The sequence below is a fragment of the Spea bombifrons genome, chromosome 2 (genome assembly GCF_027358695.1).
Source record: "Spea bombifrons isolate aSpeBom1 chromosome 2, aSpeBom1.2.pri, whole genome shotgun sequence".
Classification (NCBI taxonomy): Eukaryota; Metazoa; Chordata; class Amphibia; order Anura; family Pelobatidae; genus Spea; species Spea bombifrons.
The window spans coordinates 27,951,776-27,978,045 of record NC_071088.1 but is presented as its reverse complement, the minus strand read 5'-3'; the positions used below and the strand labels follow the sequence as shown (position 1 = coordinate 27,978,045).

The window sequence follows — 26,270 nt, the reverse complement described above, 5'->3', positions numbered from 1 at the left end:
GCATGCTGGACTCTAGCGCCCTTCAAGCAGATATAATCAAGTTGGGGAGTTGAAATCTGTAAACCCACCTGCCAACTCCCTTTTTAGTGAATAATCCCCCCTATGCTGAAGTTACGATAACTACAATGAAATAGTACATTGGTTTGTATAAAATACCAAATGTATTTAAAACAGACAAAAAAACTATAGACAAGAAAATAAAAGATCAGTCTACTCAGGGACTATTTATTTTGGGGGGAGGGGTTATTAGGGTTATTATCTATCAACATTTTTCAAATTTTCTTAACTATTAGCATAAGTAAATAAATACAGAAATTACTTTTTAATGCTGGTAAAGGTAACCAAAGTGCAATATTAAACTGCACTCTTATGTTCCCCACCATATAATTTCAACTGAAACCCCTCCCCAAAACAACACATTAAAATGAATGTAAAATTGAAATATTTTTTCTGATGTGCAAATGACTCGTCTTTCTCTTGAAAAATAACCACAACCTGTTTTTGGCTCAAAGCCCAGACACCTGTTACATAATTAAGAGGAATATATTTTTTTTCTATGACATTTTACTGGTTCGAGGCAAATCACATTCCATTTAAATTAGACAAATTTTATGTTTTATTGCATTTTTACACAAATAGCTCTGTATTAAAAGACACCTGTGTGCATCTTTATTGTTCTCATGTTTATCGTTTGATTGAAATACTTCAAGTGATAAGCATACTAAATAAAAAAAAACACTTAAGAGAAAACACTGTCAACAGTTAAAAAAGAGGGATTGGAGCAGCAGTATTGAAGTCCACGCAGAGGGGGTATTGGCAGAGATTGGGCTATAGTTGGCCTTGACTGGCATACAGACTAAGGATAGGCTATTGGCGGGAATTAGAGATTTAGGGGAGCAGTTTAAGTGGTAGGTTATTTAAAGTGATGGTTTCCCGAGCTTGGGAGGCATTTTTAGAAAGCATACCTAGGTTACGTGTCCCTTGTGTCCCTCCCTACCTCCCCTTAAATGGCCATTCTGGGAGTTGTTGAGTTTGTCACAGTCTTAGAGCCTCATCTTACTATGTATCTAGGGGGGTTAATGAGGTGGTATGATCAGTGTTGGTAACAACAGGTGGGAGGCTCCTTGCTGGTTGGTGCTTGGAACCTCAGGTCCGGGTGGGTGCATCTAGGCAGTAGCGTACCTAGCGGGGGGTATACGCCCCGGGTGCTGCTCATCAGGGGGGTGCCACCACGCCGGAGACACTAATGTCCGCCGCTAGAGGAGCAGGCTTGGTCTGAGAGATCAAGGATCTCCCTCTAACCGGCCTAAAGTCAATCCAGGGAGTGGGAGGTCTGTTAATGCAGACCTCCGATCCTGCTCCCTCACGATGCGCACGGAAACTGTTAGCAATCACACTCCTATCATGCTAAGTCAGCCAGTACATGGTGGAATCTGGGTATGCCTGGGCATGATCGGATTGTGATTGCTGTTAATATATTTTTATTTTTTTAAAATATTGTTACTGATTTTTTTGGTCTAATTTTGGTGTGTTACTTACCGTATTTGCTCGATTATAAGACGACCCCCCCCAAAATCTGAATATTAATTTAGGAAAAAAGAAAAAGCCTGAATATAAGACGACCCTATAGGAAAAAAGTTTTACCAGTAAATGTTAATTCATGTAAACTATGTAAACTATTTTTTTTAATAAAAGCTATGATTGAGAAAAATGTTTTGTTTTTATTTCCTTTTATTTTCCAACCTGCCCCCCCAGTTATGCACATCTGCCCCAGAAATGCCTTATACCCACTAAATGCCATTGTGCCCCATGATATGCCTTTTAACCCTCTATATGGCACTCTGCCTCCTGAAATGCCTTATATCTCCCTATATGCCACTCTGCCCCATAATATGCCCTTTAACCCCCTAAATGCCAGAGTGGCATATAGGGGTATAAGGCATTTCTGGAGGCAGAGTGGCACATAGGGGGTCAAAAGGCATATCATGGGGTACAGTGGCATATAGAGGGTTAAAAGGCATATCATGGGGCACAGTGACCTACAGAAATGCCTTATGCCCCCCATTTAACCCCTCCCCAACTTACCGGTGCTTGTGACTCCCCGGTGTGTAGCCGGAGCAGCGTGTAGTCACAAGCGGGGGACTACACCGGGGAGTCACAAGCACCGGAAAGTTGGGGGGGGTATAAAATGGGGGCATAAGACAGGAGGATCCAGGTCCCCTGCAGCGCTGTGGGGGATCTGGATCTTAGTCTCATAGTCAGACCTATTTGAGGTCTGATTATAAGACGACCCCGATTATAAGAGGAGGGGTATTTTTCAGAGCATTTGCTCTGAAAAAAACTTGTCTTATAATCGAGCAAATACGGTACTTTTAACCCCTATGGGCTTTGTCATGAAGGGGGTTAATAAAAGTGTGGGGTCTTTTTTAAAAGGTTTGGCCCAGCGTGAGCCAACTTTGTCCCCAAACAGCCCAGCTCACAAATAATTAAAGCAAATCATCCACACATTAATTCATTATTTCACTCATTCACACAATTCATCCATGCATGGATTAATTAATTATCCTACTCATTCACACATATCCCCTCCGTCCCCCCCGGTTCCTACGCCCATGCTTAGACACACCAGGCTACCACTAGTTGGCTGTCAAGGAAAGAAAGGAATGCTGCCCACGGAAGGAAGGAAGGAAGGACCAAAAAAGTACAGGAAGTTTCTCTTCAGTGCTACTGATGAAAACTATACACAACTGCACTGTGCTGTTGTGTGCAGTCTACCAAAGTGCTCAAGTTATTTATCAATTGTTTAACAAAAGCCACTAAATGGTGTTATTAACTCAAGGTTAACTATTATAATACACTAACTGCTAGTAAAACTACTAGCAATATTTTTTATTTTAAATTTACACAAGAGCAAGATTGATCTATCATTCTCTTTATTCTACTACCAGGCTAAAGCTTTTTTCAGGCTATACCATATTTTCTTCCTATTCTAAGTCTACCCCTAGGCAAGGACAGACGCTTTCAAGCCCACTAAGCTAAAGTGAGATTATCTATATATAATCTGCCCCCCAGATATGCCTTATATGCCATTCTGCCTCCCTGATATGTCACTCTGCCCCAGAAATGCCTTATACCCCTCTATATGCCACTCTGTCCCCAGATATGCCTTATACCCCTATATGCCACTCTTCCTCCCTTGTATGCCACTCTGCCTCCCTGATATGCCTTTTAACCCCTTTTATGCCAGTCTGCCTACAGAAATGCCTTTTAACCCCTATATGCCTCTCTGCCTACAGATATGCATTTTAACCCCCTATATGCCACTCTGCCTACAGAAATGCCTCTTTACCCCTATATGCCACTCTGCCTATAGTAATGCCTTTTAACCCCCCTATATGCCACTCTGTGCCCCCCGACTTACCAATGCTTCCCCAGACGGTGGACGTCTGCGTGCTGCATGTAGACAACCTCTGCTGTCATTTAGTTCCACTAGGAACGCCGGTGCTCCATCATAGAAGCCCGGTGGAAGTGCTGGCAGCAGCAAAGGCTGTCATCGGCACAACGGCACTTCCGCTGGGGCTTCTATGATTCAAAATAAAAAAGCAGAGGCTCAGCACTTAAATGGTAACGTGAGTTTATTTCACACAGGCAATGTTTCGACACACTGGTCTTTCTCAATCTGACAGACAGAAAACACCATGACGGCAAGTTCTCATTAAGACCCCGAGGAGTCAGTGTGTCCAAGGTAAGTATCCAATATGATTCTCTTTGAATCAAAACTTGTGTTCTATTGCCTCCACTTCTCAATGGTGGTATGTGATCAATTGGAATAAACCCAAGTGAAGTCAAAGGATGTTGTACCAAAAAAAGCTTCTAATCAATTTAGACTTGCAAATATATGCATGTTCACCTGGACACATAACCTTATACACCACGTGATCAGTTGTACATGTTATTCTATATTTGATCTTATTTTGTTTCTGTTTATAAGGATGTGAACAGTGGGAGCCACAAATCATGTGTCCACAGGTAACACATCCTGTACAACCAAATGAACCTCCTGTGGTTTTATAGCTTATTGGTGTGTATGACTTACCACTAAAGTCATTTTTCATTATAGAGCACCATTGAAGTGGCCTAAACTGATGCTAATAATACAGATGTTGTTATTTAATAAATTGAGACACAACCCCATTAAATTAAAGACACAAACAAGTTATTCAGAAGAGATTACATGGCATTTATTCTAGCTGTATATGGTCATTAGGTCAACAGTAATTAGGCAGACACTCCAGCTAACCAGTGATGGATTTAATGCCATTTTATTGTTATTGTTTATGCTCTTAGTGTCTCAGTATGTATCCCAACAAGAAAGTCAACATCATCAAAGGTGCACATATTCACACTCATGTTGCCAATCCTGAAGTACTGTAAACCTACTAATGTTTTTTCTAACCTTGCCCAAAGCCACACACTGACATGGTAATCAAAACAGATTTTCTCGTTTGACTATTGGTGAATATATAAACTGACAGGCCATCTTCAAGAAAAGACAGACATTTCTGGATGAAGTCGCCTTTTATCAAAATTGACATAATCCCCATCTTGAAATAAACAAAAATACTGATCCTTGAACAGTACAGAGGAATGTTTCTACAAACCTAAGTAAACTGCTGGAATGAACGTTATATATATATATATATATATACCGTATTTGCTTGATTATAATTTGGCCCTGATTATAAAACAACCCCCCAAAATTTGAATACTCATTTAGGGAAAAAAAAGCCTGAATTTTAGACTACCCTATAGGAAAAAAGTTTTACTAGTAAATATTACCGTATTTATCGGCGTATAACACGCACTGGTGTATAACACGCACCCCCATTTTTGAACAAAAAAACTGAACAAAAAAAACTTCATCAGAATCACTGCTATCTGGGAAACCACACACACACAGTAAGACACACACAGTAAGACACACACACAGTAAGACACACACAAACTCAGACACACACACAGTAAGACACACTCACACTCAGACACACACAGTAAGACACACACACACACTAAGACATACACACACACTAAGACATACACACACACTAAGACACAGACACAAACAGACTCAGAGACACACACAGACTCAGAGACACACACAAACACACTCAGACACACACACTCAGACACACACACTCAGACACACACACCCTAACCCCCCTTCTCAGGATCTCCCCTCTCTCTCCCTAACCTCACCCCGGTCACTTACCTTCAACTCCTGTGTTGGAAGCGTGAGGCGTTTTTCTCGGGTGCCGGCGCTTCACTGCTGAGCGCCGGCACCCGAGACAAACGCCTCACGCTTCCAACACAGGAGTTGAAGCGCTGAGGCAGGCGGCTGAGGCTGAGGCAGGCGGCGGCGGCTGAGGCTGGCGGCTGAGGCAGGCGGCTGAGGCAGGTGGCGGCCGCCAGCAGAGGAGTCCTGGATTTCTGTCAGTCAGGGGGGCCCGAGAGTTGCCGAGCGGTCGTCTTCAGCAACCGCTCGGCACCCCTTGGGCCCCCCCTGACTGGCAGAACTCCAGGGCCCGGTCGCAGTTGCGACCCCGGTAGTTCCGCCACTGGCTCTAGGATTTATCGGCGTATAACACGCAGGTAGGGTTTCAGCTTCATATTTTAGTTAAAAAAGTGCGTGTTATACGCCGATAAATACGGTACTTCATGAAAACTATTTTTTCATATTTAATAAAAACTATGATTAAGAAAAATGCATTTGTTGTTTTTATTTTCTTTTATTTGCCAATCTGCCCCCAGTTATGCACATCTGCCCCAAGCTTGCTACTCTGCCCCCCAGATATGCCTTATAACCCCTTATATGCCACTCTGCCCCCTCCCAGAAATGCCTTATACCCCCTATAAGGGGGCCAAGGTTCACCTCTCTCTGATTGCCCAGCTCTGGTCAGATGACACCACCCACCAATCAGGAGGCTAGGGCTGAGGTGCAGCTGCTGATTGGCTGACTCCAACAACCAATTAGCAGACGGCCCAAGTCCCCCTCTCTCTGATTGGTCAGCCCTGGTCAGGTGACACCACCCACCAATCAGGAGGCTAGGGCTGAGGGACAGCCGCTGATTGGCTGAGCCTAGTCAGCTGACTCCAGTAACCAATCAGCAGCCGGCCCAGGTTCCCCTCTCTCTGATTGATCAGCCCTGGTCAGGTGACACCACCCACCAATCAGGAGGGTAGGGCTGAGGGACAGCCGCTGATTGGCTGAGCCTAGTCAGCTGACTCCAGCAACCAATCAGCAGCAGGCCCAGGTTCCCCTCTCTCTGATTGGTCAGCCCTGGTCAGGTGACACCACCCACCAATCAGGAGGCTAGGGCTGAGGGACATCCCCTGATTGGCTGAGCCTAGTCAGCTGACTCCAGCAACCAATCAGCAGCAGGCCCAAGTTCACCTCTCTCTCATTGGTCAGCCCTGGTCAGGTGACATTACCCACCAACCAGGAGGCTAGGGCTGAGGGGCAGCTGCTGATTGGCTGACTCCACCAACCAATCAGCAGCCGGCCAAGGTTCACTTCTCTCTAATTGATCAGCCCTGGTCAGGTGACACCACCCACCAATCAGGAGGCTAGGGCTGAGGGGCAGCTGCTGATTGACTAGTATAAGCCTGTCTTGGTTCATCGGGCGTGAGAAAGTCTTCAACAGTCATTTGGAGAGCATTCCGTAGAAGGCGGGTTGACAGGATGGTCCAAATTTACCTGAAGGGTGGTGCTGCTCCTGTATACTGCATAATTAAAAGTTCAGGGATTTTCCAGCGACATCTCATTGACTTAGCTATGCATTATACAGGACCAGCCAATAAATAGCCCCTTATAATGTATAGCAAAGTCAAGGCGTTTAAATCAGGTCTCTGTCACAGACTTGCTTCTAATATTGAGGTGGTCTGTTATAGTAACAATTCACATATCCTGCCCAGAGCTGCAAATTCACTCAAATGAAACCCCTTTGTTTGCTTTTGCGCAACAGTCCACGAATCCTCACACTGGAGGAGGGAAAGCAGAAGGCTTCAACAACCAGGTTCACTAACCAAATGAACATTTTCTATAGCCTCCCTCTAAAGGTGCAGGCGCTAGCCCTTCCTACAATCTGCAGGGAAAACTACAAACCAAAGGAATATTTAAAAAAAAAAATACATACACTTAAATAATTCATTTTATTTCCATAAAAGATAAAAAATGTGAGAAGTTCCTTAATGTGCCACGTCAGTGTGCTGTTAATGTGACAAAATAGACAAGGCAATTCATGGACACACCGCTTGTCATATTGTCATATCCCACAGGTATGTGCTGTTAGCTGAACCCTCGGACCGTAAATCACGTGGGAGTGTTTTGTGGCCATCAACTTGGAGCAGAAAAACACCACTTTACTACCAACAACAAGAACGGGCACTGCCTCTATCTCCTCCTTCCAACCATGTCACTATCCCTGCTCCCTGAAAATCAAATCCAGCATTTTAGCTTTTGTAACATTTTTACTCATGGCACGTAGAGCATGGAGGAGCAACTTATAACATGCTTTTCTGACAAGCATAATGTGGCTCATAGATTCTTTTCTCATCCAGCTCCTCATCAATCTGTGAGTTGCCAAAGGATTTCAAGCAGGTTCTCCAGGGCACAACAGTTGTTCCAAATCGACGTAGCAGCTCATCCTGCATTGACCTCAAAAGAGGAAAAAGAAATAAAGGTTAGCACGAAAGGGAAGCCACATTCCAGTAAGATTTGAATACCCCAACCACCCTGAAGGCCCGATTCCAAGTTATGAGGGGTGCATGGTTTCATTGGCTGATGCTGGCAGAGTGACATAAATCCCTTTAAAATGGATTCCAAAGAGGCGGCTTTATCCATGGTGAATGGTTTGCAGGAAACAATTTACTACAAAGACTAAATACGTGTACCTTATAGGAGAGAGAAGGTGTGATAGAAAAATTGAAATACTTCAAAGGATTTAACAAAGTACGGGATGGATGGTTTTTTGTTTTTTTTCCAAAAGAGGAGAAATGTGTGAACAAGAGGTCATAATCAAAAAGAAAGGAGTTGGAGGTTTAGATGTTATAGAAGACAGTCTATTTTAAACAGTGGATGGAAACCCGGCCAGCAAAAGTGGCAGAGGCTAAAACAGTGGGGGAGCTTAAACATGCACAGGGCAGGCACAAAGCCATCCCCACTCTAAGACGAGATCAAGGACTTGATTAAGGTCAGAGTCTTTACATCAGGAAAAATAGGCAGACTAGATGGGCCGAATGGATCTTATGGAATCCAAGTTTTTAACAAGAAGGGTAACAGACCTGACAATTTTAGGCTGGTAGTGCATTTAGCTGTAACATGGCCACTGAGATCTGAGATCAGACGGTTAAGGGAAGAAAGAATGGATAGAGGGGAAATATGTTAGTAAATTGGCAATGCTATGTTAAATAAAGAGGGGAGAATGGGCAAGGGGCAGTCAGTATGGGTTGTTAAAAGCAATTCTTGGCGAAACAAGTGGCAAAGGGGAGTATCTTCCTTATAACTTCCAGGGGGGGAAGGTATTGGAGGACTGAACAAGATTGGGGGGGGGGTCGCAAAATGGAAATAAGCAGAGAGAGAAGCATACAAAATGGGAATGAAACGGGGAGGCAAAGAAGCAGTTGTAGCAAGGGAAAAAGAGGAAGAGGAGGGACTATGAGCAGCAGAACTGTTTGATGGGAGGAAGTGTCCCTTCCTCCCAGGGTGACATGGAGAGAGAGCTGCACAGACGGCATTGGTACTTAATCAATAATAAAAAAAAACCTACATGTTCATACTCACTGGTTGAAAGGATCACTCAAAGGCTGGTTCCACACTCTGTAGCCACACACAATGGCGCTTTTGCAAATGCTTGCACAACTACAGACCATCTTGCCTATGATCGCAAGTTCATGTTTGTCTTACCAGCTGAAAGGGATCACGGCATGTCCTAGAATGTCAGGTCTTCTCATCACTGTCAGGGTCTCTGCCACATCTATGTGGAATCAACAGAGTACACCACTGTCGCTTGTAAAGCAGAAAAAGAAAACAAGTTAATCAGGAACCTTAAAAGGCCGCGCACACTAATTGAGGCAAGCAATTTGCCTTACCATCTAGCCCTCTTTTACCCAATAGTGCACTGGCCCAGACAATAGCCCGATGCTTAGATGACCATGCAGGAGCATCAAAAACCTTAATGGCACTCTCTCTTGCTTTTTTACTTGGTAAACACAAAAGCAATAGAACCATTTTCAAAATGCTAGAGAGGTAAAATTTGCACAAATTATTTTTTATCTAACATTTCCACCTGAGTTATTGGTACCCATCGATTTAAAGATAGGGGTATTGTGCTAAATAAGACGTAAGAAAGGCGTCTGGTTGTGCGCGTCACCTGAATTTTATATTTTCATGTAATTATTGCATTTACAGTTCAAAAACTGAAAGCATGGAGGCATTTTGGGGATAACTTTAGAAAGAAGAAACACTAAAGGAGAAGCTTTACTATTTTGGTCTTTTCCTGTTCCAATGAAACTGTAGGGTGTTTGACAGCTTGACATATTAGCCAAACATATCTCTCTTGTCTATGAGATCTCCACCAAATCTAGTCTTAGACAATGACACTAAATGCTTATCTTACAACCTTGTGATAAGCAGGTCCTCATCACCAAAAGGCACCTTGGGACTAATGAGTATATCTAGGGGAAAGGATTTTATTACAATTGCCACCAAAAGCAATCAGCTCAGGGTGGCGTCTGTGGGGGAAGGCCATTAGAATACAAATATTGTAAAACAACACCCACTTTTCTTTACACACAGAGGGGAAGATGTATGCGTTCTCAATGTCTTTTATTTTAAGGTCTTACCTTCAGGGCCGGCCCTATAATGGGGCAGACTGGGGCAATTGCCCCAGGCGGCATTTTAGAAGGGGCGGCACTTTGCCGCCCCAAGCACCTTTTTTTTTTAAATTTATTTATTTTTTTTGAAGCGGAGGAGAGAGAGAGAGAGGGGCGCCGAGTGGTTTTCGCTTACCCGATCGGCACCCCTCTCTCTCTCTCCTCTGCGGCGAGTCTCCCTGTTCGGTCCCGGTGCCGGCTTGTAATGCAGAGCGCCGGAAGTGACGTCAATTTCCGGCGCTCAGCATTACAAGCCGGCACCGACTCGCCGCAGGACTGTTTAAAGGTAAGTACCGGGGGGGGGGGATCGTAGATTATGGCGTCGGCGAAGTTTAAAATGCCCCCCACCGGCGTCGGCGGCGTTAAGTCTTCGGCCGGCCCTGCTTACCTTTAATGGAGGGCTAAGTCTTCTCTTTAGCCAGAGTTCACGGAAGGGCTGCAATCATTTCCTGCTCTATTTCAAGAAAGTATGACAGTGTTAAAGACTTTGCTTTAATTAAGGTGCCAATATTCTTAAGAGATATTGTGGTACACACTCCCCTGACACTCACATATTTATCAGATGGAGAGGATGAGCAAGTGTATAAACCATACAATGGTTCAAACTTGATCTAACATGGCACTTACGGGCATTTTGGATTTTCTTATGTTTCAAATCTGTACTTTGATTACATTGCCTATGCTATACTGAACAAAACATTATATAATTTATGTGACATGTTTCATTATCTGGAATATGTACAATGAATATTAACTCATGCTGATGCAACAAGATTCTAACAACAACAACAACAACAACAACAAAACCTCAACAACAAAAAGTTATAAGCCATAAAAGGGTAAAACGTGAATTGCAAACCAGACAATAGAGAGTAATAGGAGGAAAACAATGAGAGAGGATAGGCTAGAAGAGTAAGAGATACCAGCCTTGGGAAAAGGGATGAAGACAATGGCACAAGAACTTTTTTTTTTTTTTTTTTTTTTTATAAAGTGAAACGCTGAAACCACAATTCAAACCCAATAAACTATATGTATCTATACATGTAAAGAAGCAACACAATTCTCTGAGGAGTACTAGATGAGTTACAATGAGAGGAAATGTTCAACTTACCATTGTAGATACGAATAATGCAGGCTCAGGATCAGGAAAGGATCTCGATATGTATAAGCTTGGAGAAAATACTTGAAATCCTTAAAGGCATTTAACAAATCACAGGAGGGATGTTTGTTTCAAAAGAGGGAAAAATGGTTAAACAAGGTCATAATCTGAAACTAGTGAGTTAGAGGCTTAGATGTAATGTAAAGAAGTTTTACTCTGGTTTAGAAAAGGAACAGCCTCCCAGCAGAGGCGGTAGAGACAGAGACTAATAAAGTGAGGGAATGTAAACATGCATGGTATAGGCATAAAAACCAACATGAGGCCTTGGACCGATTGATGCCTGACGTTACAAAGAGAACATTTTGGTGAGCTGTTGTGCAGGAAGAATTTGGCACAAGCCCATTGACTTTTGTGTTATACTCTGCCAGCTCAGCTGCCTCCTGGAGAAAGCGGCCTATGTTAGCCCTGGCTAACACTGACAAAGTAAGGTATTTGAAATGGAAACCCTTCTGCAAACTCTTGCCTTAGTGAATAAACCCGACTGTTTGTAGTGTAGCACCTGCCTTCTAATGGGCCTAGTATTTACACATCAAGCCAGTTAGCTTCAAAGACACAACACAACAGAAAGGGATTGAACAGGACACGTTAAAGCTACGGAAAGAAGAACTACTTACGATAAGTGAAGGAAAAGACATTAGTATTATTGGAGACGATTGGGTCTGAGACACCTTGTGCCTTCAGTAACAGCAAAGGTGGAGGCAGGAAGAAAAAAACTAAAACACAAAAGAATAAGGCCAATGGCAATACGGAGACAGGGAAAATACTGTACAAAGATAAGCCCTGGCCTGGACACATCCCACTGCAACCACAGCACCTGGATTTCTCAAAGAAAACGAACATCAAAAGAACCAATCGCTGCAAGTGAAGCTTAAAACCCCTCTGGGTCTCAAGCCCAATGCCTGGTTGGCTGGTGGAGTCACGTGACCAGGTTCAGCCAATCAGAAGGCAGGAGTAAGGACCAGAAAAGGGATTAAACAGGACATGTTAAAGCTATGGAAAGAAGAAGAACTATTCATAAAAAGTGAAGGAAAAGACATTATTAGTATTATTAGAGACAACAGGGTGTAAGACACCTTGTGCCTTCAGTAACAGCAAAGGTGGAGGCAGGAAAAAAACTAAAACACAAAAGAATAGGGCCAATGGCAATATAAAAACAGAGACAGGGGAAATACTGTACAAAGATAAGCCCTGGCCTGGACACATCCCACTGCAACCACAGCACCTGGATTTCTCAAACAAAATGGATGAGGACAATACACAACGGTGTGGGGGGCAATGGGGCATTCATTTGCATGGAGGGCTGGCTGAGGGTCGTCACATAAATCAATACACCATGTTGGGCTGTCTGGTGGGATAAATACACAATGTGGGGATGTATGATGGGATAAATATACAACACATGGGTAATTTTTAAGTTGATAATTTTGTATGGTCTGTGAATGATGATATAAATATCCAAATGTGGGGCAAATGGCTAATGCTGACAGAGTGACCCAATCCCTTTGACTAAATCATTCAATTTAAATGCATGAACTGGGTGGCTTGTGTTTTGGTCTACCTGGTTGCTAACAATAGCTTTTTTTCTCCCTCACCAAACAGCAACAAAAAAAAAATCACAACGTAGAAGAGAGCAGAGAGAACGTGCAAGGTGGAACACACGGGAATTGAACCCAGGACCTTATGGATGCTAGTTTAACTTGTTAACCATTACTCTACATAGCCATATGCAAGTGGCACCTACCTTATCTGGTTGCTAACAATAGCTTTTTTTCTCCCTCACCAAACAACAACAAAAAAAAAAAAACCCACAACATGGAAGAGAGCAAGTTCAAGATGGAGCACACGGGAATTGAACTCAGAACCTTATGGATGCTAGCTTAACTCCTTAACCATTACTCTATACAGCCATACAGAAATGGCACCTAGCTTGTGTCCCACACAAACACAATGAATAAACTAAAGAAGGGTAGCGGCAGAGACTGGACGACTTATGTTTTGGTCTACCTGCTTGTTGACAATCACCAAACGAAAAAAACACAAAACAGAGACAAGATACAGTTCAAAGGGAAGCACTCAGGATCTCAATTGCCCTAGTCCAACACCTTACGCATTACACTACAGACATTAGCAAATCTGCCTCCTGCAAACTATCCATTGTTTTTTTACCTCAATGCAATCTTGTAGCTTGCCTTCCTCCCAAACAAACACACCAAATAAATCAATTAGAGTGTTTTGACCCCAGAACCTCAAAAACTAAATCCAATATTTCAACCATTGCACCACAGAGAACAGGTATAAGGCCCTACAGAACCAATCCTTTAGTTTTTACAGTGCTTTAGCTAGCCTGACTAATAAACTAAAGAAGGGTGGCTTGTAAGGGCAAAGCCAAGATGGCTTATGTTTTGGTCTATGTGCTTACTTAAAAACAAAACAAACAAGCACAGTTGAAGACTTGGGGAATTGAACTGAGAACCTCAAGAAACCAAGCACGACACCTTAGCCGTTACACTACAGAGCCTGCACATAAGAGCTCAGACAAACAATCCTTTTGTTTTTACCCCAATACAGTCCTTTAGCTGGCCTGACTTCCAAACAAACACACTAAATAAACTAAAGAATGGTGGCTTGTAGGGGCAGAGACAAGATGGCTTAAGTTTTGGTCAACGTCATGATCCCCGTAAAAAATAAGCCTTAGGGAATTGAACCGAGAACCACAAGAATCACCTAAACCTAAACTAAAAACACACTAACACCGAAACCAATACACTACAGAGACAACAACCACCCATTATCTCTGGCATGGAGTTGTGGTTAAGGTGTTGAACTCTCCATGTCGAAAGTGGTGGTAATTGTGAACCAATTACCTTGGTTCCCAGAAAATCAAGCAGCATCAAATTTCTCATTATTAATGATTCATTTAACAATTTAATAATTATAATTAATAAATAATAATAAAGTGCCATGCAATATGATACCTCTCTCTGTGACAGTCAGGAGGCTAGGGCTGAAGGGCAGCCGCTGATTGGCTGAACCTAGTCAGGTGACTCCAGCAACCAATCAGCAGCCGGCCCAGGTTCACCTCTCTCTGATTGGTCAGCCCTGGTCAGGTGACACCACCCACCAATCAGGAGGCTAGGGCTGAGGGGCATCCGCTGGTTGGCTGAGCCTAGTCAGCTGACTCCAGCAACCAATCAGCAGCCGGCCCAAGTTCACCTCTCTCTGATTGGTGGGTGATGTCACCTGACCAGGGCTGACCAATCAGGAGGCTAGGGCTGAGGGACAGCCCCTGATTGGCTGAGCCTAGTCAGCTGACTCCAGCAACCAATCAGCAGCCGGCCCAGGTTCCCCTCTCTCTGATTGGTCAGCCCTGGTCAGGTGATACCACCCACCAATCAGGAGGCTAGGGCTGAGGGACAGTCCCTGATTGGCTGAGCCTAGTCAGCTGACCCCAGCAACCAATCAGCAGCCGGCCCAGGTTCCCCTCTCTCTGATTGGTCAGCCCTGGTCAGATGACACCACCCACCAATCAGGAGACTAGGGCTGAGGGACAGCCCCTGATTGGCTGAGTCTAGTCAGCTGACCCCAGCAACCAATCAGCAGCCGGCCCAGGTTCCCCTCTCTCTGATTGGTCAGCCCTGGTCAGGTGACACCACCCACCAATCAGGAGGCTAGGGCTGAGGGACAGCCCCTGATTGGCTGAGCCTAGTCAGCTGACTCCAGCAACCAATCAGCAGCCGGCCCAGGCTCCCCTCTCTCTGATTGGTCAGCCCTGGTCAGGTGATACCACCCACCAATCAGGAGGCTAGGGCTGAGGGACAGTCCCTGATTGGCTGAGTCTAGTCAGCTGACCCCAGCAACCAATCAGCAGCCGGCCCAGGTTCCCCTCTCTCTGATTGGTCAGCCCTGGTCAGGTGACACCACCCACCAATCAGGAGGCTAGGGCTGAGGGACAGCCCCTGATTGGCTGAGCCTAGTCAGCTGACTCCAGCAACCAATCAGCAGCCGGCCCAGGTTCCCCTCTCTCTGATTGGTCAGCCCTGGTCAGGTGATACCACCCACCAATCAGGAGGCTAGGGCTGAGGGACAGCCCCTGATTGGCTGAGCCTAGTCAGCTGACTCCAGCAACCAATCAGCAGCCGGCCCAGGTTCCCCTCTCTCTGATTGGTCAGCCCTGGTCAGGTGACACCACCCACCAATCAGGAGGCTAGGGCTGAGGGGCAGCTGCTGATTGGCTGAGCCTAGTCAGCTGACTCCAGCAACCAATCAGCAGCCGGCCCAAGTTCACCTTTCTCTGATTGGTCAACCCTGGTCAGGTGATACCACCCACCAATCAGGAGGCTAGGGCTGAGGGACAGCCCCTGATTGGCTGAGCCTAGTCAGCTGACTCCAGCAACCAATCAGCAGCCGGCCCAGGTTCCCCTCTCTCTGATTGGTCAGCCCTGGTCAGGTGACACCACCCACCAATCAGGAGGCTAGGGCTGAGGGGCAGCTGCTGATTGGCTGAGCCTAGTCAGCTGACTCCAGCAACCAATCAGCAGCCGGCCCAAGTTCACCTTTCTCTGATTGGTCAACCCTGGTCAGGTGACACCACCCACCAATCAGGAGGCTAGGGCTGAGGGACAGTCCCTGATTGGCTGAGCCTAGTCAGCTGACTCCAGCAACCAATCAGCATCCGGCCCAGGTTCCCCTCTTGGTCGGCCAGAAACAGGGACTTTGTGCACAATGCGAGCCGGGTACGAGCAACTTGTCCTGCCAGAAACGGGGACGTTGTGCACAACGCGAGCCGGTGGCCCGGAGGTGGGTTTGCTCGTCAGTGCCACACCTGGGTGAGCGGCAGATCCGGGCGAGTGGCCAAGGTCGACGGAGCCCGGGGCGGCGTCCGCGGCAGATCCAACCTCATTGACTTCCTGAAACGGGGACTTTGTGCAGAAGGCTGTGCCGGCCCCGGGCAACTTGACGCGGATGCCGGCGGAAGAACCTACATCATTGACTTCCGGGGTTTTACAAGCAACTTGTCCTGCTAGAAATGGGGACTGCGAGGCGCCTACTGTTGGGAACCATACAACCGAAGCAGGCCTACATAGGCAGCGGAAAAAACATGAAATACGGTCGCGTGAAATATATCATAGTATATATATTTATATATCATACTATATATCTATCTATCTATAGCTATATATACATACCATTATTATAATTTTTTTTTTATTTGTGTGTGTGCGTGAGGCTAAGTTCAGGGTGCCCTGTTGCGGCGGTGAGAGGCCTACCTTAGCTCCACAGTCTGCAGCGGTGAAGAGGTGAACAGCTGAACTGCCCTGTTTGCAAACAGCTCTGAATCTTGTACCGAGTGGACCTGCAACAAAACAAATTAAAAAGAACTAAGTAAGCAGGCAAGTGACCGAGCGAGCGAGCAAATGAATAAAGGGAAACCAAAATACGCCCCCACACGCCCCGCTGCCGCACACCTGCCGGCCTTAAGCCCCCTGCCTGCCGCCAGCCTAAAGCCGCCACCCTTAAGCCCCCTGCTGCCAGCCAGCCTTAAGCCCCATGCCGCCTTAAGCCCCAGTGCTGCAGGGGATCTGGATCTTAGTCTTATAGTCAGACCTCTATTTGAGGTCCAGTTATGACGACCTCAAATATAAGTATTTTTTAGAGTATTTGCTCAAAAAAAACCTTGTCTTCTATTCGAGCAAATACAGTACAGCCTGTGCTAAACAATCTAAAACTGCTTCTCCCCTTATTGGTTTGGTCCTCGCATATATCTAGCTGATGGGGTGATGGGAGTCTTGTTTGCCTTGACTCGCCGTTCATCAAGTCAAACCCTTGGTCTAGTTTGATCCTGACATGGCTTATGCTAAGACATATCATGCATCTCTTCTATAGTTGTCTGAAAAGACACAGGCTTGCAAGTGACAGCAGGAGTAAAAAGGTTAATGAAAGGCTTTGTATTGATCTCAACATGTAGTGGTTACTAATTCCCTTTATGTATTATAGTAAAGATCACTCTGAAAAGCCACTGAAAATGTTAATATGTTTGTGCAAAAAGCAGTAGCATTTCTTCCTGCTGTAAACTCCTACACCAGTGGTTCTCTAACATTTTGTGTATCCACATGTATCCATGTGGCTGCAAACCTGTGATCTTCGTGTTGTCTTTTACGTGCCAGGACCCACTTTATGTCTCAGTCCAATCCGGAATATATATATATATATATATATATTATCATCATCTTTTTTTTTTTTCCTCTTGGAATGCCTCCCTACCTTCTCTGCTGACCGATTTTCAGGGTCCGCAGAACAGACCCCGCCGCAGCAACTCACCTGAATACCAGCTTCTCGCGGGTACCGTATCCAGCGGGGCGTCCGGTCCTCTCTTCTTCCATGGCTGCAGCTAGAGGGCACGCGTGCGCCTTTCACGCAACTTTATTGTTCCCGCTCAGTGCTCAGTTATTGTGCCTAGTATTACTTCATTCATTGTGTCTCCTATTTTGATTCCTGTGTACCAGACCTGGCTTATCCTGACTACCTCCTCTCCTGTACCTGACCTTGGCATCTAAACGGCTTCTCTGACTCCTCTGTGTACCTGACCTCTCGGCTAGCTTTTGGACTTCGTCTCCCTCCTGTGTACCGAACCTTGGCTTTCTCTTCGACACTGATTTTTGGGTCTTATCTACTAAACGCTGCGCTCCGGTTCCTGTTCCTGCATTCTGGACTCCGCTATTATCCTCTTCTCCCCAACTATCCTGACACTAATCTCATGTTCCTGTCTCTATGTCATGGATGCTAAAGAGTACGAAAGAGAGAGTGAATGAAAGAGCATGAGAGAGTGAATGACGGAAAATGACAACAAATTTATTTTCTGAATGCAAAAAGCCCTCAGTTTTTGTCGTAATTGAATGAGCAGTAAATGGAGTTCGTTGTCAAAAAATTAATGGACCAAAAACGAAACAAAAAATAAAATTCTACCCCTTAACACATTTATACTGCATATCACTGGTAACAAACTTCTTTGTATTATATCAAGCCTTTATGTATTTTACAGGCAAGGGTTACACTGACACATATTCATGTTGATTCAACTAACTCATTGGAATTAAGTAATAAACACATTTTAAATTGGGTGTGGAAAGGGCAGGACAAATGTATTCCTTTTAGTAGCACATGATAGCTGATTAATTACTTAATTACAAATAAACTGTATGAACAACCTGTAATGGTTTTGCTAATGGTTAAGGAATGTTGTTAAAATGCTTATAAATGTAAATTTACTATTTAATAATGATCTAATTCAACTTTAACACATTTCGCTTTAACAACAAACATTCACTACAGTGTACAGCAGGGTTCTCCTCAACTGTTGTTTCTGTAAATCAAATTATGTTATATACTACTTGTTATGCCCTGTCTGTCCATTGTACAGCACTATGGAATATGGTGGTACTATATAAAACAATACATAATAATACAGATTTCAAATAAAAACTTTTCAGTGATAATTAATACAGACCAGTCAGATGATTTGCCCATAGTTACACTGGGAGTTCTGCTATTATTTTTTGTTAATTAAAAAACAACAACTCTGCTTTAGAGTTTCCAACATACCAAAGCCCAACTAGATTGTTGCCTTTTTTCATGTTGACTTCACTTGCCTTAAATCAACAGCCCCGACTTGTTGTCAGGTTACATAGGTCAAGTTAACCCTTTAAACTAACCAACTACTTAATTTTACTTACTTACAAAAATCATTAACTTCCCAGGCTAGGCCACCCAAAGCTCTCCTTCTTCTGGGTCAGTGTCTTTGTGTAGAGGTGGGACTAGCAAGGCTAACCCCAGACAATTTGTCATCATTCTCACGGACCAGGAGACACATACAAACCAAACAATTCCCAGATATACCTAATCATGAAATCAAAAAGGTATGATAAATTGTTAGTCCTCAAATCTGATACTCTGATTTTGGCTAGCTATTATTTGCTTTTATGTATGCTAAAATACAGTATTATATATAGAAAAATGCTACATAGGATACATTTTCTATAACTACTGGTTCTAGATGTATTTTCTGTCTTGGAAACCTAACCTTAACATAGTTTGGGCACCGTCTTCCACTTAAGACAAAGATTATCTTGTAAAACATCAATTCGAAATTGATTCGTTCTCCTTGCCATATTTCCATATCCTCCTGAGACTTGCCTCGTGTCAGTAAATCTATTGGTGAGCTAAAAAAAGAAAGGAAGAATTATGAGAAAAGCGTACTAGAACTGCACAGTTTAGGTAGTGGTAGTTGTGCTGTAAGTTATGTAAATTGAAAGTTATTCTTCTTCCTGAGTGTGTTCCCGTTGTTCCATAATTTTGATGTAGTTGAGTTTCCTAGCTTATGTTACAGCAATGTATATGACATTTATCTAGTGGTTATAAGTAATTGTATTGATACTCCTAATGATATACTCATAATAATATTTTTCTTTAAACCCACTTCCACACCTGGTCAAGGAAATACCACACTTCCGCGGCAAAAACTGTTGACGGGATTTGCCATTTCATATGTACATAATATACACATTAAAATGTTTTTTTCTTAAGTTATTTTTTCTTATAAGTTACAGTCTATATCATATTTGGCCGTGGAATGTGTTTGAGAATTAATTATATGGTGTACCAAAACCCTATGCCGGAAACAATAAAAATACTAATTATGCAATAGCCACACCCAATAGAGACTTTATTTCATTGTTTTATTATCATTTGTAAAATGAATCAAATAATCAGTTTAATGAGGTATATAATTAGGAAGCATCTTATTGAGCTTCAGATGTATACCAAATATTGGTTTACATGGAACTAAAATGAACTGTACCAACTTAGACTGTTGATAGATATGAAAGGAAAAACATTTTATGAAATTTGTTTTAGATGATGACCGGATTGAAGATTTGAAGATTAATGCTTTTCTGGCCTTAGAGTGGTCTCTGCCTTTAACCATAAAGATGTGAAAAGGATGTGTATAAGGACCTAATTTTCACGTGAACAAGTGAATAATAATGAATATAAATGTAAATATAAATATAAATATGAAGTACTTTCCAAATGACTGCAGCTACCGTAAAACACTCTTTGTCAGGGTGTAAAAAATTTAAATCACCAAACCATTGGAGCGCATGTACATAAGAGAAAAAATAAAAAACAATAGTAGTGCAATATGTTGAAACCAAATGTGTAATGTGTGGTATGAAATTCACTCACAAACAAACTTGGTGAATTGGACCCATCAGAGAATTCAGATAAAATTTCTGTTTTCGAAGATTCTGACACCGTGACTGCATTCGTTCTGAGCACCGGACTGAAACTTAAATTAATGATAATGTAAATGAATCTACAGAACTGCGCATCTTTTTTCTGCCTTATAACCCTAAATGCCTCTTCAGGGGCGGATTGACCTTGTGTAAGGAAGCCCTCTTTTCCCGCACTGGTTCCTGCTTCCCCTGGGTGGGAAAAGAGTTTCCTCAGACAGTGTACGATCGCCACAGCGGTAAGCTGCAGGCCCGCATCAGGTGGCTGTTGGGGTGCATAGGCATCAGTGTGGCCCCATTGCTCCTAGGCCAGCCCCTAGAACAGATCAATCGCCAGGTTACGTAAGGGAGTCTGGGGCGGTGAACGAAGGAGTGGGTGAGTGAGCTTGTGAGTAAATGAGTGAGTGAAAGAATGAATACATACATGTTTGGGGGCAGTGGTGGCACAGGCAGGCTGTTTATGTTACGGAGATGGCAGAGACAGGCTGTTTAAGGGGCAGCAGTGGCACATGCAGGCTGGTTAAAGGGAAAGGGGTGGCACCAGCAGGCTGTTTAAAGACTAGAAATGGCACAGACAGGCTGTTTAGGTAGGCTATTTAAGGGCAGAGTTAGCACATCCAGGCTGTTTAGGAGACATCAATGGTACAGGCAGGCTGTTTGGGGACACAGACTAGCTGTTTGGGGACAAAGATGGCACAAACATATTTGGGGGAACAGATGGCATATATGATGGCTATATAAAACAATAAATACTAATTTCCAGTAATGTCCAATGATATATTTGGTAATGCCCGGCATTTCTTCTTGAATTCATACACTTCTTATTGTGCAAAACAGAATATTTACAAGCTCTGGAGTGTACTCACAAAGCCACAGACAGTGGCTCCCATCTTCTGGGGGTTATGACAATTTCAGTCCCCATCAATTTCAAGGGAGGCTTAACTCACAGGTTCAATCAGTAAGAAATTGACATTCCCCTAGGTCTAAGCTAGTAGGAGGAAAACAGTGTCTAGGGTGTATTGAAAGTTAAACTAATTCTTCATGACAATTGAATTTCCATTTTATAGACATGTTCCAATGTATGCAACATCTCATAAATAAAGGTTAAAATAATAATCATACCCTACGAGACTTTAAAAAATATTTTTGCAAGAAAGCACAGAAATTACCTGACTACTGAAATCAGGAAACTGAAGATTAGATTATCCAACAAAACAAAGCAGTGTTATTGGAAGAATAATGAAAAATTAATGTTTACCTTGTCCTGGCTTACGCATATATGGAACTAAATTTAATAACGGTGATTTCCAGAAATCTGCAGTAGCATGTACAGAATTTGAGATTATACATCATTACTACTGTATGTGCCCAACATTAAAATCATTTGTGTTTTTCACTCTTCCTTTTCTATTCACCCCAGCTTCCCCCCCTTTTTTTTCTCCTCTCCCCCTTCCTTCTTACTCCCTCTGTCTCTTTCTACTCTCCCACACTCTCTTTGCTTCTTCACTCTCTCTGTCTTTTCTCTCATGACAACAACACAATCTAGAAAGCCTTTTGCCCCTGCTTCCCTCCCTGCACCCAACAAAATCTGGCAGGCCCTCCATCCTTGCATACAACGCAATCCGGCAGGTTTTCCCTTCCACTAGCCGAGCCTTGATGTGAATTATTGGTCACCTAATTAAGGGCAAGTGTATACAGTGAAGGTCTAATCATAGTGCACTTTGCTTTAAACTCCATGAGGGACACTGCACTTGCTGTTTCTTATTCTAAATAATGTTTGTAGTATAATCATCCTACAGCCTATTTTAACCCTGCACATTCCCTGGACCATACCCTTTCATGGAGATTTGCTCCAGCAGTGTTTTGTTTAGTCTTCTGGTTTTTTTTACCTTGTTTTTTTCTCTGGGAGCCTGTACATTTTGCTCTTTGACATCCAGACCCAGCTTGTCGTGACCTGGTTTACCTTGCCCTGCTATGGTGGTTGGTGGTTGGTGCCTGTTTGGTTGTCAGCCAACTGGCTCAGGGGCTCTGTTCCTAAAAGTAGTGGTTTAACACTATGGTCTTGTACTATAAAATGACCCTGGTCCAGGGGCGTAACTAGAAGCCTCAGGGCCCCGGTGCGAGAATCTGTTTCTACCTCCTCTGCTAACTGCCTCCATGTGCCCCCTCTCCTTTTCCACAGCTCCCCTTCGTCTCTAGACTCTTCTTGTTCTTCTGTCTTTGTTCTTTGTCCGCTTCTCTCACCTTCTATCACCTCCGCTATGCAGGCCTCCAGGATCACTTCCAGAAAAGGATGGAGCCTCTGTGTAAACCATCTCCCCCAATTAGGGTAATGGGAGAGAGGCTGCCCCTTGGTGCGTGCCATGGCTCCTCCGTTTTGCAGAAGAACTTCAAGAAACCAGAATATCGCAGATGGATTCGGGCAGAAAGAGAAGCCTTTCTGCACCTCCCTGTTTTTGGACATTCATATGAATAAACAAGATTAAGAAATTTCCCTAAAATTTGTATGAATCAGAATGCACAAGTTTAATATTTTGTATCCATTAAACCATTTACCATTCTAGTAGACCTCCTGTGAACTCTCTTTAGAATGTATTCAATACTCTGTAGGTCAAATGACTAAATGGGTAAATTGTTACAACGTTTCCTTATATGCTGTATACTGTTCAGGTGCAGTCTCTTAAACTAATCTAAGTTAGTATATTGCACCGTTTAGCAAAAAAAAAAACATTGTTATTTATTTATTTCACTGCAGGCATGTATTGACTCGCTGGAAATAGAAAAGAAGTATCTCTGGAGTATTGTGTGTTCTCACATCCAATGACGCCTAATGCTGTGTAAACTCATTAACAGGAGATCACCAATACAGTTTGCCTGACCTGTTACAGTAGAAATTGAATGCAGGTAAAAGGGAACAAAAATAATAATAAAAAAAACAAAGCTATTTATATCACCAAGGGGTGTAGGCGTATATAACCAAAACCCCATTATGAATTAATGTTTTTTCCCCCACAGCTCCACATGACTGCAGATACAAGATGAATGACACCTAATGTATGTGGGCCTTTAATAGGGGTAATGACTAGTTTAGAACTGCATAGAACAAGGCTTGTTCACCAGCCAAGTAATAGGCTAGAGAGAGACTGAAGGTACAATATATTTATATGTCATCGTAAAGTATATTATATCCTCACTCCCTATAAATGATATTAAAGCATACATTAAGGAGACTATTCACTAAGGCCTGCATGAGATACAGTATTTTTCTTATTTACATTTGTAGGGCAAACTACTTGAAGATGTGATAGACAAGAGAACAGAACATAGAACAGAACAAATTATTAAAATATATTGTATAGGATATAATGAGAAGATTTTACTTTTTTTGGCTAACTGAACTATACTAGATTGAAGGCTTTTGACACTACTTAGGTCTCTTCACAAGATTCTTCTACCAGAGAAGCCGAAGGTATTATAAAAAAAAAAACTAATAATAATAACAATAATAAAAAAAATATAGTTTATATATATATACAAGGGCCAAATTGTGATGGCTAGATGACTGGGTCAGAGCATCTCCAAAAATGCAGCTCTTATGGGGTGTTCCCGGTTTGCAGTGGTCAGCACCTTTATAGGTCTAGTGGAGTCCATGCCTCGATGGGTCAGGGCTGATTTGGTAGGAAAAGGGTGTATATATATATATATATATATATATATATATACACCCTTTTCCTACCAAATCAGCCCTGACCCATCGAGGCATGGACTCCACTAGACCTATACAATTTGGCCCTTGTAAAATCAGATCCTTACGCTTGTCCATTTTTCCTGCTTCTAACACATCAACATTGAAGAAGAAATGTTCACTTCCTGCCTAATACTCCACCCACTGACAGGTGCCATGATAACAAGATTATCAGTGTTATTCACTTCACCTGTCAGAGGTCATAATGTTGTGGCTGATCGGTGTGTATATGTGAATTCTTCAGCTGTTACTACTGTTTGGCCACTTTCTCCTCCATATAGTCCTGTATATGGAAAGTCTCCAGTTTTGACATTGCTTCTCGAGGTCTTTAGGTCAGTTCTCTCTAGCCGCTGGCAGGGCGAGCAGTGTTTCTGCATGCCTGCTGCTCACCTACTTTCCCTACTACTCAGTATTGCCCGAAGTTAACTTTGCTCTACACAGCGCCACCTAGCCCGCTCCTCGGAATGTTTTGGTAAATTGCGCAATATACTGTACTAACTTTTCTAAGGCAAAATAGATTAAGAGACAGTATGCAGACTTTAAGGAAGTATTTTTTTAACATTATGCCTTCCTATAATGTGTTTCTATAAGAAGCACCAGGCAAAAGTACCCTAGTCTGAGTGATTCTCATCCATATCATATTTTTTTGATCATCTCCTAAAGAGGTAGCTGCTAAAATTACTTGATGCAGCTAATCTAAGCTAGTAGGCAACAGCATGATTGTAATATAATATGTAATGATTATAAATATTTTGTACAAAAAAATAATGTAATATAAACTGTGATTATTTAGAGTGTTTGGTTATCTGCAGGCAGAAAGATACCAAAGAGCAGAAGAACATAATGTCTGTTAGAAAGGGCATGATGCAGTATGTGTGTGGCTGAAGGCTTTAATAATGATGTGCATGGACAGCCAAATACAACAGGAAGGCAAGCTTAACAGAGCACCACTTATTTGCAAGTCATAGGCACAAAAAAGGGTACAACATTGGTTGGGGTAGGTGGAATAACCACTAACCTATATCCAATTGGTACCACGGTAAGTTGATGGTCATTCCACCAACCCCTACCAAAACAGCATAATTTTGTCCCTAACACACAAAGCTCCTTCCACGTCATTCTGTAGAGACTTTATTTACATTTTTTGTTGGGGCTTTGAGGCACCTAGTTACGTCGTTGCATTTGGAAAGTCTAGGACGTTAAGTGCAATTTCTTTAAAATGATGATCCTTTTACACAATATAGGTTCTTTCAGCTTGATGTTTAGCTGACATGATTTTATTATTATTATTATCCACACGCTGCATTCTAGAAATGCTCTATATGTATGACAGGACTCATCTAAAAATATCGCTAGTACGTGATATGTAATAGATTTTTTTTTACATTATGTTTCACCAGAATATCACAGTATAACCTACCTACTACATAGTTTGATCTTTTCTTCTCCTGTGGGCTAGCCCTGCAGCAAAATTACTATAAACTACACCCAAGGCAATAAACAGAACTTCCCTCTGTTACTAATATAACATATTAACTGTGGTCTGCACAGGGCTCTCCACATGCCATGAAGTTATACACACGTAAGTCTTAAATAACACCATTATTTATGTCCCTATTGTACGTTTTTGACCTATATTACTGTATATCAGGCTTGCCTCAGTAAAGCTGCAGGATATGGCCAAAGACATAATATACCAGTGCTATTTCCTTCGATGTCAAGGTTTTTTATGAGTACCTGGGTAAGACATCACCATAGAATGTGGACAGAGAACATGAGGCGCCCAGATACCACCGTAAGCCATTGAAAAAGAACTAGGGACAACAACCTTATCTTCAAAAAAAATGAATCATACCAAAAAACCAACTCAAGTCAATGCGGAATAATGAAGCTATCGCTAAAAACAGTGGCACATACCGCACTGGAGCACCTTACTTCATTAACTGGGAATGTTCCTAAACTAAGTGTGATCTTGTAAAATGTGCTAAGTGGTAGAAAATTCTAGTAGTCTGTTAAGACAGAGAGGCTGGATGAAATGAAATACATGTTTCTGTTGACACACACACAGTTAACACTAGGCGAATGTGTGCTTTACATCTCAGAATTAAGTATGGTGACTCCAATCCACACCTAAGAACTTCTAGGTTCC

The 26,270-nt window shown here is 42.8% G+C and overlaps 1 long non-coding RNA gene across 1 annotated transcript in view; it reads left to right on the top strand.

The window, feature by feature from the left end:
• The first annotated feature begins 1,867 nt into the window (after positions 1–1,867).
• The window catches only part of LOC128474878 (uncharacterized), a 152,278-nt gene continuing 127,875 nt past the window's right edge, over positions 1,868–26,270 (top strand). Inside the window, exon 1 of the long non-coding RNA XR_008346408.1 lies at positions 1,868–1,990. This is a non-coding gene — a long non-coding RNA (uncharacterized LOC128474878). The remainder of the gene's footprint in view (positions 1,991–26,270) is intronic.